This window comes from Ambystoma mexicanum, chromosome 7q (assembly GCF_040938575.1).
Source record: "Ambystoma mexicanum isolate Mex_15411 chromosome 7q, UKY_AmexF1_1, whole genome shotgun sequence".
In the NCBI taxonomy this organism is placed as follows: domain Eukaryota; kingdom Metazoa; phylum Chordata; class Amphibia; order Caudata; family Ambystomatidae; genus Ambystoma; species Ambystoma mexicanum.
In genome coordinates, this window is record NC_090941.1 from 310,438,000 (window position 1) to 310,452,239 (window position 14,240).

A 14,240-nucleotide genomic window follows, 5' to 3' on the forward strand; every position below is an offset into this window, starting at 1 on the left:
GCTGTGCATGTGGTTGGGGATGTGGGGCCACCACCATGTCCACGGCCAGGCCCCGGCGTGTTGCAACGTTGTGCAGGACACATGCTGCCACTATGATCCTGCACACTACTGGGGGAGCGTATAACAGCTGCCCGCCAGAACAGTCAAGGGAGCGAAAGCGTGACTTTAGCACTCCGAATGTGCGCTCCACTATGCCCCTGGTTGTAATGTGGGCTGTGTTATATCTTACCTGGGGTGGCGTGGTGGGGTTCCGAATTGGCGTCATCATGTGGGGGCTGAGAGGGTAGGCACTGTCCCCTGTGGAGGTGGTGATTGGTATCATTGGTGGGGTTGTGACCTTGCTCAGTATCCAACATGCATGCATGTGCAGTGGCATACATACTCACCAAGCAGCCATGTATCGCCATGCCGCCCAGCATCTATGTCCCGGCATAGGGTGGACATTCGGTAAATGAAGCTGTCGTGGGTGGACCCGGGATAGTTGGCATATACTGAGGTGATGATTCCCTTGGCATTACATACTACCTGCACGTTGATGGAATGCCAGTGCTTGCGGTTCCTATAGATGTGCTCTGATGCCCTGGGGGGACGTAGAGCCACATGGGTGCAGTCGATGGCACCTAGCACTTTGGGGAATCGTGCCACTCCGTAAAAATCCAGGGCGGCAGCATGCCTTTCTGCAGGTGTTCTGGGCAGGTATATGTGCCTGCGGACTGATGGGCGTGCAGTCATGATGTTCAAGACCTGGTGTAGGCAGCGTGACTGGGTGGCCTGTGACACCCCACCCACTATGGCACTTGTCCGCTGAAATGATCCAGTGGCTAAGAAGTGCAGTACATTGAGGACCTTCTCCAGGGGGCTGAGTGATTGGGAGCACAGGGTGGGTGATGTGAGGTCATCCTCCCACTCAGTCACCAGGTCCAGTATGATGTGTGGTGGAAACCTGTACCTCCCATACACCTGGTCATCAGGCATCCCGAAAAGGCTGGTTCTGGGTGTGAATATTCTGGCCCTGACTATCCTACTCCTCCTCCTTTGGTAGCCCACTGCCACTGCTGCTAGGAACGGTATGTTCATCCTGGCGTCTGAGCTTGTTATTGTTAAAGTCCGCAATTTTATGCTTTGCGTGTGTTCTAGGCGAGCGTGTGACCCGCGCACCCCTGGAATCCAGTTCCCAGTCCAATAGCGTGTGGACATTCACACGCACCACGGGATACAGCGTGTGACCCGCGCACCCCTGGAATCCAGTTCCCAGTCCAATAGCGTGTGGAAATTCACACGCACCACGGGATACAGGTTCGCTGACGTACTTGCGTGTGTAAGTGGCCGCGCACCCATTAAATACACGTACATAGGCCAATCGCGTGTACGCGCACTTTTGTCCAATTACACGCAATGAAATACACGTACATAGGCCAATCACGCGATGACACTCTGACGTGCAGTATTTCCACGTGTGTTCCGTCATCACGTGCTGAGTGGGGAACGCCCGTGCGGGTCACGTCAGACGCGCTTACGCGCTGAGGGACTCTGGTCCAATAGAATCGCGTATGCGTGCTGACGCGCTTACGCGCTAAGGGCCTTTCCTCGGATTTCACGCTGACGTGCAGGATTTTCACGTGCCAAATCACTCCGTATCAAGCTGGCCACCCGAAAACACACGGAACACCACGCTCCTGCCCAGAAGGCCGAGTTACTGCCCCCCAGTGCCCCGAGCAGCCTCCCACGTGCTATCTGCTGCTGCCTGCCTGTCTGCCTGCCTGCTGCCACCGTGCCCTGCCATTTGGTGCCTGCACATCAGCCATCTGCAGGGGTCCAGTTGCTGTGTCCACCCCTGCTGGAACTGAAGACTCCCAACTGGGATTACATCGCTCCACAGCCCAGCCCCAGGACTCAGTTGCCCACCCACACCTGCCTCTGGGGTTGCCATGTCGGGCACTTCCACATCTGGCACCAGTGGCAACCCCAGGCCAGAGGGGCAGAGGGGCACCAGCTTCACTGCCACCGAAGTTGGTGTCCTGGTGGAGCATGTCCTGGGGCAGTATGATGCCCTCTTTGGATCGTCCCGCGCCAGCAAGGAAGGACGGGAGAGGATCTGGGCCGACTGTGTGGTTGCCATCAACGCGGAGGGGGTGGCAACCCGCAACGTCCAGAAGATCAAGAAGCGCTGGGAGGACTTGAGGTCCAGGACCCTTGTGAAGGCCCGGCGCCTCGTGGAGGGGGGCCGGGGCCGCATGAGTTCCATCCAGAAGAGGGTCCTGGAACGCGTACCCCCAGCGCTCCACGCCCAGGTCCTTGAGAGGGAGGCCCGTCTGGAGTTGAGCGGTATGTGTCCAAGCATTACTGTGTGAGACAGGGCATGTTGCGGTGTGCTGGTTCTATGATACTTGCCTGTATGTGTGCCATGGGCCATGTATGCATGTATGTGTGCAGGGACATCATGGTAATGCATGTGCGACCAGTGATGTGTGACCCACATGGTTGTTGCATGTGTTCAAATGCGGCATGGGGAGCCCTATGCAGATTTTGGACATGAGAGCATGCCAGTCTCTGTACCTGGACATGGATGGGGGTGAAGGATGGGTGCTGATGCCAGGTACATATATGGTAGCCATGTCTGTGTGCCTGACCTGCGTGTCTGTGACTTGTGCATGCCATGGATGCATGACACATGTGTGTGACAATGCACAGATTCAGTGACGCACCCAACTTACCCTTGTTTCGCCTGTGTTCGGTGTGTTTGGGGCCAGATGGATGTGACTGAGGTGAAGTGTGTGCATGTGATATGCATGAGCCATGATGCATGTGAGTTACATATCATTGAATGTTTCTAGAGTCCATTGGACATGCATGGAAATGTCCATGGCATGCACCATGCCTGTTACTGTGTGTGTTTTGCCTGGACTGACCCATGTGTTGTGGAGGGACATGATGGAAGTGTACTTTGACAGTGGTGCTCATCTGCTATTGCTTCCTGTCTAGGGGACCATTGTACAGTAGCCTGATGCTTGTGTCCTTTGTCTCCCTCTACGCAGCGGCTAGTGAAGAAGAGGGCGGAGACGGCGCTGTGGAGCAAGGCGGCGGGGATGCCCCCACGGCTGCAGCGGAAGGGGTGGGTGAGCCCCCACAGGGGCCTGCTACGGCGGGAGACGGTGAGGAGCCATCCAGGTTGGTGGTTTGCACAGAGGAGGAGGAGGCCGACACTGGTGCACACATGGGGCCTGGTGGGAGCATCCCTGCTGGTGCAAGTGGTGCAGTCCAGGGCCAGGGGCAGGAGGCAGCACAGGTCACCGTGGAGGGGCCTGTGCATGTCACTGTCCCTGACCCTGTGAGTGCACCACCATGCACCAGCAGGGATGCCCCGTCCCAGGCCCGTCCCCAGGTAGAGGGGATGTCCATGTCACCTGACTCCCCTCCACCTGCGGATGTGGTAACCCCTGGCCGCGTGGAGAAGGTCCTGATTGGGGTCGCGATGCGCACGGCTGTGATTCGTGATGATGTGCGTGCTTCCCGGGAGGAGCACGCACGTCATCGCGAAGTGCACCGTGCCGACGTGGCCCAATTGGGATCGGCCATGTTCGGGGGTTTCCTGCATGTGTTGGCCAATCTGACGGCCCTCTCCTCCTCTGTGCAGGCTATCCACCGGTCGTTCTCCTTGCCGTCTTCCGGCCCAGATGCCACCAGGGCCCCCTGTGGACCTGCCCCGACCAATGCAGCCAGCTCGGTGGGGATCCCATCCCTGCCACAGTTGGGAGTCGGAGGTCCAGCAGGGGTGGACAACACAGCAAGTGGACCCCAGCAGAAGGAAGATGTGACGGCATCATCGGGCAGGGCATGTGCACGACGGCGTCGGTGGTTTCCATCAGCCTGGATGCCGTCGTGCTGGCAGAGGCAGTGGCGTCGGAGGCAGCAGCGGGCTCGACGTGGGAGGCATCATGGCTCGGGGCCATCAAGATCAGAGGGGCAGGCATCGGCCGGAGGGCAGGGCAACCCTGGGATGGTGGTGTGTTCCGTGTGGGAGGAGTTTGGCCAGCGGATAGGTGCGGAGCGGCAGCGGGCGGAAGAGGAGCGGCTCGCCATGGTCAGGGCGGAGTTCTCCATGCGTCAGGCATTGAGGCGGGCTGAGTGCCTCGAGGAAGCTCGCAGGGAGTTTGAGGTGGACATGGGGTTGTCCCTGCGAGACCTCGGGGCCAGGACAGAGTCCCGCCTCCAGGACATCGACATGGAGTTCGATGATGCCCTGGCCAGCAACATCACCAAGTGAGCCGCAGGACTTGCCTGCTGCCTTTGTATATAGTTATTTAGTTAGTTAGTGCTAGGTTTCCTTTATTTATTTTTATTATTTTGGACCGCTCGGACAATGGCCACTTTTTTGTACATATATTTTTCATTAGTTAGTGGTAGGTTTCATTTTTGGTGTTGGGCTCATGGACCCTGGAACATTCCTGTATATAGTTTGTTTTTTTGGGAGATACATTTTTTTAATTTCTTATTGTTTTCACCATGACGTAATGGTTTTTCATTAATTTCCTATGACATGATATTGCTTTGGACAAATTCTTTTTAATTTTTTATTCCTTTGTTTTTTTTTTTATCACTTTTGTTCTCGGACATGGACCATTTATTTACTTTGCCACATCGTTGTATGTTTGAAAAGTTCACTTATTTTTGGTATTTAATACATTTTTTATATTTTCTTACACTTGTGTTATTTTCTCATTGGTTTGTTACATGTCATGATATGGGTTTTGACATTCACTTGCACCCATTGTGTATGTGTGTGTGACGGACATGTGTTCTTTTGCATACTTGGCATTGGGGTTGTGTCATGTTATTGCATTCACTATGTGGGTGGATGCAATCCTTGCCTGGGTGTTTGTGCTGGGTATGCTGGCCATTACTGCCATGATTGTGTATCGTCAGGACCTGGGGCCAGGGGGACATGTGTGGGGGCCTGCCGGCAGGTTCCCCACAGTGCTGGGGGGTGGGGGTGGTGGGAGACATGGGTGGGGGCCTGGTGGAGGCTGCCCCTGCACTGCTGGGGGGTGGGGGTGATAGGGGACATGAGTGGGGGCCTGGTGGAGGGTGCCCCTGGTGACTGGGGGGGTGGGGGTGGTGGGTGACATGAGTGGGGGCCTGGTGGAGGGTGCCCCTGGTGACTGGGGGGGTGGGGGTGGTGGGTGACATGAGTGGGGGCCTGGTGGAGGGTGCCCCTGGATGGTGGGGGCTGGGGGTGGTGGGAGACATGAGTGGGGGCCTGGTGGAGGCTGCCCCTGCACTGCTGGGGGGTGGGGGTGGTGGGAGACATGAGTGGGGGCCTGGTGGAGGGTGCCCCTGGTGGAGGGGGGGTGGGGGTGATAGGGGACATGAGTGGGGGCCTGGTGGAGGGTGCCCCTGGTGACTGGGGGGGTGGGGGTGGTGGGAGACATGAGTGGGGGCCTGGTGGAGGGTGCCCCTGGTGACTGGGGGGGGTGGGGGTGGTGGGAGACATGAGTGGGGGCCTGGTGGAGGGTGTCCCTGGTGACTGGGGGGGTGGGGGTGGTGGGTGACATGAGTGGGGGCCTGGTGGAGGGTGCCCCTGGTGACTGGGGGGGTGGGGGTGGTGGGAGACATGAGTGGGGGCCTGGTGGAGGGTGCCCCTGGTGACTGGGGGGTGGGGGTGGTGGGTGACATGAGTGGGGGCCTGGTGGAGGGTGCCCCTGGTGGCGGGGTGGTGGGGGTGGTGGGTGAAATGAGTGGGGGCCTGGTGGAGGGTGCCCCTGGTGACTGGGGGGGTGGGGGTGGTGGGAGACATGAGTGGGGGCCTGGTGGAGGGTGCCCCTGGTGACTGGGGGGGTGGGGGTGGTGGGTGACATGAGTGGGGGCCTGGTGGAGGGTGCCCCTGGTGACTGGGGGGTGGGGGTGGTGGGTGACATGAGTGGGGGCCTGGTGGAGGGTGCCCCTGGTGGCGGGGGGGTGGGGGTGGTGGGTGACATGAGTGGGGGCCTGGTGGAGGGTGCCCCTGGTGACTGGGGGGGTGGGGGTGGTGGGAGACATGAGTGGGGGCCTGGTGGAGGGTGCCCCTGGTGACTGGGGGGGTGGGGGTGGTGGGTGACATGAGTGGGGGCCTGGTGGAGGGTGCCCCTGGTGACTGGGGGGGTGGGGGTGTTGGGTGACATGAGTGGGGGCCTGGTGGAGGGTGCCCCTGGTGACTGGGGGGGTGGGGGTGGTGGGTGACATGAGTGGGGGCCTGGTGGAGGGTGCCCCTGGTGGCGGGGGGGTGGGGGTGGTGGGTGACATGAGTGGGGGCCTGGTGGAGGGTGCCCCTGGTGGCGGGGGGGTGGGGGTGGTGGGAGGCATGGGTGGGGGCCTGGTGGAGGCTGCCCCTGCACTGCTGGGGGGTGGGGGTGGTGGGAGACATGAGTGGGGGCCTGGTGGAGGGTGCCCCTGGATGGTGGGGGCTGGGGGTGGTGGGAGACATGAGTGGGGGCCTGGTGGAGGCTGCCCCTGCACTGCTGGGGGGTGGGGGCGGTGGGAGACATGAGTGGGGGCCTGGTGGAGGGTGCCCCTGGTGGCGGGGGGTGGGGGTGATAGGGGACATGAGTGGGGGCCTGGTGGAGGCTGCCCCTGCACTGCTGGGGGGTGGGGGTGGTGGGAGACATGGGTGGGGGCCTGGTGGAGGCTGCCCCTGGATGGTGGGGGGTGGGGGTGGTGGGAGACATGAGTGGGGGCCTGGTGGAGGGTGCCCCTGGTGACTGGGGGGGTGGGGGTGGTCGGTGACATGAGTGGGGGCCTGGTGGAGGGTGCCCCTGGTGGCGGGGGGTGGGGGTGGTGGGAGGCATGGGTGGGGGCCTGGTGGAGGCTGCCCCTGCACTGCTGGGGGGTGGGGGTGGTGGGAGACATGAGTGGGGGCCTGGTGGAGGGTGCCCCTGGATGGTGGGGGCTGGGGGTGGTGGGAGACATGAGTGGGGGCCTGGTGGAGGCTGCCCCTGCACTGCTGGGGGGTGGGGGTGGTGGGAGACATGAGTGGGGGCCTGGTGGAGGTTACCCCTGGTGACTGGGGGGGTGGGGGTGGTGGGTGACATGAGTGGGGGCCTGGTGGAGGGTGCCCCTGGTGGCGGGGGGGTGGGGTGATAGGGGACATGAGTGGGGGCCTGGTGGAGGGTGCCCCTGGTGACTGGGGGGGTGGGGGTGGTGGGAGACATGAGTGGGGGCCTGGTGGAGGGTGCCCCTGGTGACTGGGGGGGTGGGGGTGGTGGGAGACATGAGTGGGGGCCTGGTGGAGGGTACCCCTGGTGACTGGGGGGGTGGGGGTGGTGGGAGACATGAGCAGGTGTGCAGGGTAGTCCCCTGTTTTGTGGGCTGCCTGCAGGGGCCGTCGAGGGTGACAGGACCCACCCAGCCTAATCGCGTGTGTAACTTCGCACACACCCCTGTAATACACGTACCAAGCCAATTCGCGTGTGATAATTCCCACGCACCCCTGAAATACACGCGCCCAGGCTATTCGCGTGTGGAAATTCCCGCGCACCCCTGAAATACACGTACCCTGCTGTAATCGCGTGTGGGACTTCCCGCGCACCCCTGTAATACACGCGCCCAGCCTATTCGCGTGTGGAAATTCCCGCGCACCCCTGAGATACACGCGCCCAGGCTATTCGCGTGTGGAACTTCCCGCGCACCCCTGAAATACACGCGCCCAGCCTATTCGCGTGTGGAACTTCCCGCGCACCCCTGAAATACACGCGGCCAGGCTATTCGCGTGTGGAACTTCCCGCGCACCCCTGAAATACACGTACCCTGCTGTAATCGCGTGTGGGACTTCCCGCGCACCCCTGAAATACACGCGGCCAGGCTATTCGCGTGTGGAACTTCCCGCGCACCCCTGTAATACACGTACCAAGCCAAATCGCGTGTGATAATTCCCGCGCACCCCTGAAATACACGCGCCCAGGCTATTCGCGTGTGGAAATTCCCGCGCACCCCTGAAATACACGTACCCTGCTGTAATCGCGTGTGGGACTTCCCGCGCACCCCTGTAATACACGCGCCCAGCCTATTCGCGTGTGGAAATTCCCGCGCACCCCTGAAATACACGCGCCCAGGCTATTCGCGTGTGGAACTTCCCGCGCACCCCTGAAATACACGCGGCCAGGCTATTCGCGTGTGGAACTTCCCGCTCACCCCTGAAATACACGTACCCTGCTGTAATTGCGTGTGGGACTTCCCGCGCACCCCTGAAATACACGCGGCCAGGCTATTCGCGTGTGGAACTTCCCGCGCACCCCTGAAATACACGTACCCTGCTGTAATCGCGTGTGGGACTTCCCGCGCACCCCTGAAATACACGCGGCCAGGCTATTCGCGTGTGGAAATTCCCGCGCACCCCTGAAATGCACGTACCCTGCTGTAATCGCATGTGGACCTTCCCGCGCACCCCTGAAATCCACGTACCCGGCCAAATCGCGTGTGAGACTTCCCGCGCACACGTATTTTTTGTCAGCGTGTCCGTGTTTGTGGGTACCCCTTTGCACCTCATTTGTCCTGGAGGGCCACAGTATAGGACATTCATCATGGCAGTATATGGGTGCTATTTGTTGGCGAACCTTTTGGCGCACATTTCTTACAGCCGCTGAGACGCTACCGCCTGCTTTCTTGTGGCGGTCGTGTTTGTGCCTGTGCGCTGGTTTGAGCGTGCGCTTTTTTGACCTATTCTATTCCATGAATACGTGTTGTAGGCGAGCGTGTGGGCGTTCTGCGCACTTTTACCCTGTGCTTCCCCCGTGACGCCCACATTTTGGCAAGTTGTTCCCCATTCCGAGTGTTACGCCCCGTGTTCCGCCTACTTTTGTTGCGTGCGCCGCGCTATGTGCGATTTTCGCTGTGGACTGTGCGATTTTCGCTGTGACCTGGCGCATGCCGTTAGATGGCCTGTGCGCCAACGTGCGCCGCGCACTTTCTTATCGCACGTCCGATGGTTTTCTCGCACACGGCCTTCCATGAATCGATGTGCGCTGCTTTTCGTGCGATTTTCGCTATTCCACTGCGATTTTCGCTATTCCACTGCGATTCGCACGTTTTTGGCCACTTGCGCCGCGCTAATTATTCCATGAATCGGCCTGAGAGTTTTTCCATTTATCTAACACCATGTTGTAAAAGGTGTTTGGCTGGGTTTTCAGGATTTGAATTGCAGCAGTTTTCTCGTCCGAAAGTAGTTTGCGATAGATGTCTAATCTTTTCCAAGATACAATGGATCCAATAGATTGTGTTGCTAGTTCAAATCGTATTCTCGGCATTGGATATGATTGTGGGAGGTGGAGAATCTTGCGCCAGAAGGTTGATTCAAATTTTGTCCAGTTTATTTTTTCAGCGTTGATCAATGCCTCTGTTCTGTATGTTATGATTGGGATGAATTTTAGTCTGTAATAGGCAATGATTGGTCTGAATGAAAATTTTCCATATTTCCTATGGAGTATGCATCCTTGTTGTGCCAGTGTTTGAGCCTTTTGTTCTACCATATCCAGCCATTGTTCTTCCTTCTTGGATTGGTTGATTAGAATGCCAAGGTATTTGAATGTTGTAACATTTTCTAATCGGATTCCATTGATGTTGAATTGAGTTTGATGTATTGTTTTGGCTTGTGGTTTAGTAAGAATCATAGTCTTTGCTTTTGAGATGTTGATTGTTAGCTCGTTTTCGTTCATGTAGTTGCTCAGTAATGTCAAGGCAGCTTGCAATCCAGAGGGAGTTTTGTCGAGCAGGATGATATCATCCGCGTATGCCATAATAGGAACAGGAGTTGAATTTATTTTTGGCGGATTAGTTTGGCTGCTGATTAAGTGTTGTTCAATGTCTGATGTAAACAAGTTGTAAAGAGTTGCTGCAAGTGGGCAACCTTGCTTTAGTCCGTTTGATGTCGTTATCGGTTGGTGGTCATACCTTGTTTTGTTAGTCGTACTTTTATTGAAGTCTCTGAGTAGAGTAAGATGATTGGTTCCAAGATGTTCGGGGGCAGTTCCATGTTTTGAGGTTTGCCCATAGTTTCTGTCGTGATATAGCGTCAAAGGCCATCTTCAGATCGATGAATGCAGCATATATTGTGGTCTTATTGTTCATGGCTTCATGTTTGATGAGATGGAGCAGGAGTAGGTTGATGTTGGTACCAACATTGGGCGTAAAGCCTGTTTGCCGTGTTAAAATACGGCCGTTGTTTGTAGCCCAAAAGGTTAGTTGTTTTTGAAGTGCTGTTGTAAAGAGTTTCCCCAGTAGGTCCAATAGGGCGATTGGGCGGAAATTCTGAGGTTGGTGACAGGGTCCTTGTTTGTAGATCGGGACAATGGTTGCTGATCTCCAAGAAGTTGGAATTTGGTGAAGTGAGTTTATGATGTCTATTATCTGACACATGAAGTTTTCCCATGCCGGGGGATCTTGCTTCAGTTCGGCATTTGAAAGTCTATCGGGACCAGGCGCTCGTGATGTATTTAGGTTCTTGATCATACATAACAAGTCATCGTAGGTTGTACTTACTGTCCATGTTGCTTTTTTGTTGTTTGGTTCTTCTACAAGTTGAGACGAATGGACTGCGTAAATGTTGGCTGTTAGCTTGTGCTGTTTTTAGGAGGTGTCATACAGGAGATTCCAAAGTTCTTTTGTGTTGTTTGATTTGTATGTCTTCATTATAGTTTCTGCATCTGTTTGTAGTAGGATTTTTTGTTGCGATATTTTCCAATTGTTGTATGATTGTTTCAATTTCAAAACTTGTGCGTTGTTTTCTGCTGTTTTTATTTTCTTCAGCTGTCTTAACGGTTTCACCAAAGCCTTTTTCTTTTCTGCTACTTCCTGATTGTATGTATGCAGATGAGTTTTTTCTGGTCGATTTTTGACTGTTTGCTGAAAAGGAAGCAGTATCCACTCATAGTTCAGTTTTTCAACATCTGTCTTGTTCGAGGCAAGAAGCTTTGTCGATAGTAAGGCTAATGCTGCTTGAGGAATGCAAAGTCTTGAAGATGTTCCATCAAGTTCTACTGGAACTACTTTTAGGATTGGATCTTATTTGGTGATGGAATGAGAGTGGACTGTTAACTTGTTGTGATCGCTGTTGTTGGAACCTGTCGTGTAAACTGACTTCACTGAATCATGTAAAGTTTCTGAAAGGAATATATAATCGATGATTGCCGATGAGGATCCTCTGGACCACGTTGGCACGTAGGAGATGGAGTTGTTCATTCCGTGGTTTAGGAGGATGAGATCTCGAGTGAGTATTTCGTTCATCGATCTTGCTGCTTTTGGTGAAAGTTGATCATCGGTTTTGGGCGTGCCATTCTGGGTAAATAGGTTAATGTTTAGTTCCCCGCACAGTATTAGTTCTAGATGGGAATGAGTTCCGACAAGCTTGTCAATTGTAATGAATACACCGTCAATGAATCCTTCCGTTGTTATTGCAGCGGGGTTCCAATACAAGTTAAAAATAGCAATTCTTGTTTCATCAGTTTTTTGGCTTTGTGTCTTCTGCATCGTCGTTATAATTGTTAATTGGATCCAGGGATTGATGTTTTCGCTAGTCAGTATTTTCCATTGAGGGTTTATTTTGATTAAAGTAAGGAGTCCTGATGCTGGTCTTCCTTGTTTTTTAACTATTGCAGGGTTGAGAAAGGTGAGAAAACCATCACACACTGGCGTTTCACTGATCCACGTCTCTTGCAGGCATATGATTTGGAAGTTTTCTAGGTCAGTTGAGGGATGGGTGAACAAGTGCAAGTTTCCTCTGGTGTTCCATGAGCAAAGTGACCACATCATGTCTGGTTTCATTGATTGTTCTGATTGAGAGTAGAGTGAACAACTTGATGATACGGTTTCTGTGAATGAAGATTCTGAGTCATACATTCTTTTGAAGGGACGATCTGTTCTGTTCGCTTCTGCTTTTTCGACTTCCATCCCGGAGGTGGGATTTCCTGAGTGATCCTTGATGCGCATATTTATCTGTTTTTTTGGTTGATGTTTTCTTGTTGATGTAGATGCTCAGCAATTAAAGCACAGTTTAAGGAGCTGAGCGCGTTTTGATAAGATCAATTCTTGGTCATGTTGGTCGAAGAGTTCAGCAACAATTTTGTCAAGATGCTTCTTGTCTTTGAAAGTTATTAGATCAATCTTTTTTGTTGTTATTTGTTGTAGTTGTGGAATCGCTCCGAAAGTATAAGTGGTTCAGGTCTATTGGTTTTGCTTTCGATGTGAATTTCATAGATTTGGTTTTGTTGTAAAGGATTGACAAATGATGGTAGCATGCAATCAATATTACTTGACGAACATGAACTGAGCGATTCATCAGAAATTTGATCGTATGATTCTGATAGTGCAGAGAAGTTTTCTTGTAGTGAGTCCTCAGAAATGTGTTCATAGATGACCAATGGTGATGGTTCTTGATTGGTTTTATATTAATCTATTATTATGAAGCTTGAGGGTGTTTCAGAGTGTCTAGGTGGCGGTGTGTCATCTGTTATCTGGTCTCCGTGAGTTGAAATGTTGAGGAGATCTTCGTCTTCGATGGAAGGTTCGGACACTGGTCCAAAGTTCTGTAAGACCACAGTGTGTTGTTGGTGGTTTAATTTGTGGTTGTCCTTTGTGGATGGGCAGGGTATCTTCTCTACCGGTACTGAATGGGTTTGATCCATTGTCTTCTCTGTTGTTGGTTGATGCCTAAGCTCTGTCGGTTTTACTGTTCTAAGGAACGCTCTTGAGCCTGTTTGTTGTTTTTTGTTTGTTTTTGACTGTACTGGTTTCGTGTAATTGGGTAGTTTGTCCTTCGAGAAGATGTGATACTGTTCTGTTTTGTTCTTGGTTGAGTAATTTGGGTCTTGGGTCTCTGGAGGTGAGGTTGTGATGGGTTCTACTTTTCTTTGTGTATTGTTTGCAATTGGATCAGGCTCCATCTTTTGATTGTTGGGGCATGACGTTGTCTGCAAAAGCTGATGTGACTGAGTCGATGTTTGACATTGGATTCTGGACTGTTTGGTGTTGATGTTGAGCTTTAAGTAGAGCTAGTAGTTCTGTAATTAAGTTGTTTTTTTCTTGGTGATCATTTCTTGCTATTTCTAAAAGACGTTGTTGCCATCGGTGGATTGCTCTGCTTCGAGGTTCAAACGGGATTCAATTTTGGTTATGAAATTCTCTGTATAGATCTGTTTAGAATGTGTGAGTGCTAGAAGAGTTGCTTGATCCTTGATGTTGTCATTCATGGCTTCGTGGAGCTTCATAAAGGGGATCATTGTTTGCGAAAGCACTGCAATGAGCATGTTTTGTAAGTCAAGCATAGTGGTCGGAATCCTGGGGTTGGAGTTATCCTCGTGTTCGGGTTTGTTGAATGTCGTGTTGGTAGCTTTGATTTCTGTTACACATGGTTGAGGAATAGGCTGTTCATTGTTGGTTATGGGATCAGGTGTGTAGTAGGATTCATCTGTGTTGTAGGTGAATCGAGTAGGAATGTTTTGATTTCTTGTTTGGCTTGGTTCAGTTTCTCTTTTGATGTATCTTTGACTGATTTCTTGTGTCAAGTATGGGGTTGAGGTAAGCTGCGATTGATGGTTTGCAGTGATATTTCCAAATATTTCCTTTCGTTTGTCGAGACTTAGCATAATTGATTCAATTTCTGTAATGTCCATTGAAAGTCTTCTTGCTTTTGTTATAGTTTGGTTTTCCGTGTTTTCTGGTGCTAGAGCTAGTTTGTTTGCATTGTGTGTGTGTAGCCACGCAGGTTTGGCTAGTCTTGCTTTTCCCTTCTTTGTTTGTTGAGTTCATGTAGCTGGGGTTGTTGTAGGGTAATGGTAGGTCGTGTTTCGTCTGGTTGGATTTTTCGAGGTTCATGATTGTTGCAGTCTTTCCTGTTTGCGCCTGAATCTTTTGGGATGGCATCTTTGTTGGTGTCATTTGAATTTTCGTGTTTGTTTGATTCTGAAGGTTCCGGAGGTGATTCATGATGTTGGCCCGTAGGGGATTTATAAGGTGAGTTAGCTGATTGATCTGTCGGGGTAGGATGTATGTTGATGGCCAATGTCTCTTCTTTCGGTGATGTCGGTCGTTCTTCCGGTGTTCCGTTTTCTGCACTTCCAGTGGTGTTTTGCTGCTGAAGAGGGTGTAGGATTCGAGACGTCGGTGATGGTAGCAGTTTCTGTTCGACATAGCTTCGTGAATTTCCTTCTGTTGGTTGAACATCGTTGGCTGACTGGATGGGGTGATTTCTGTTTGTGCAGGTGCTAAGTCCGGAAAAT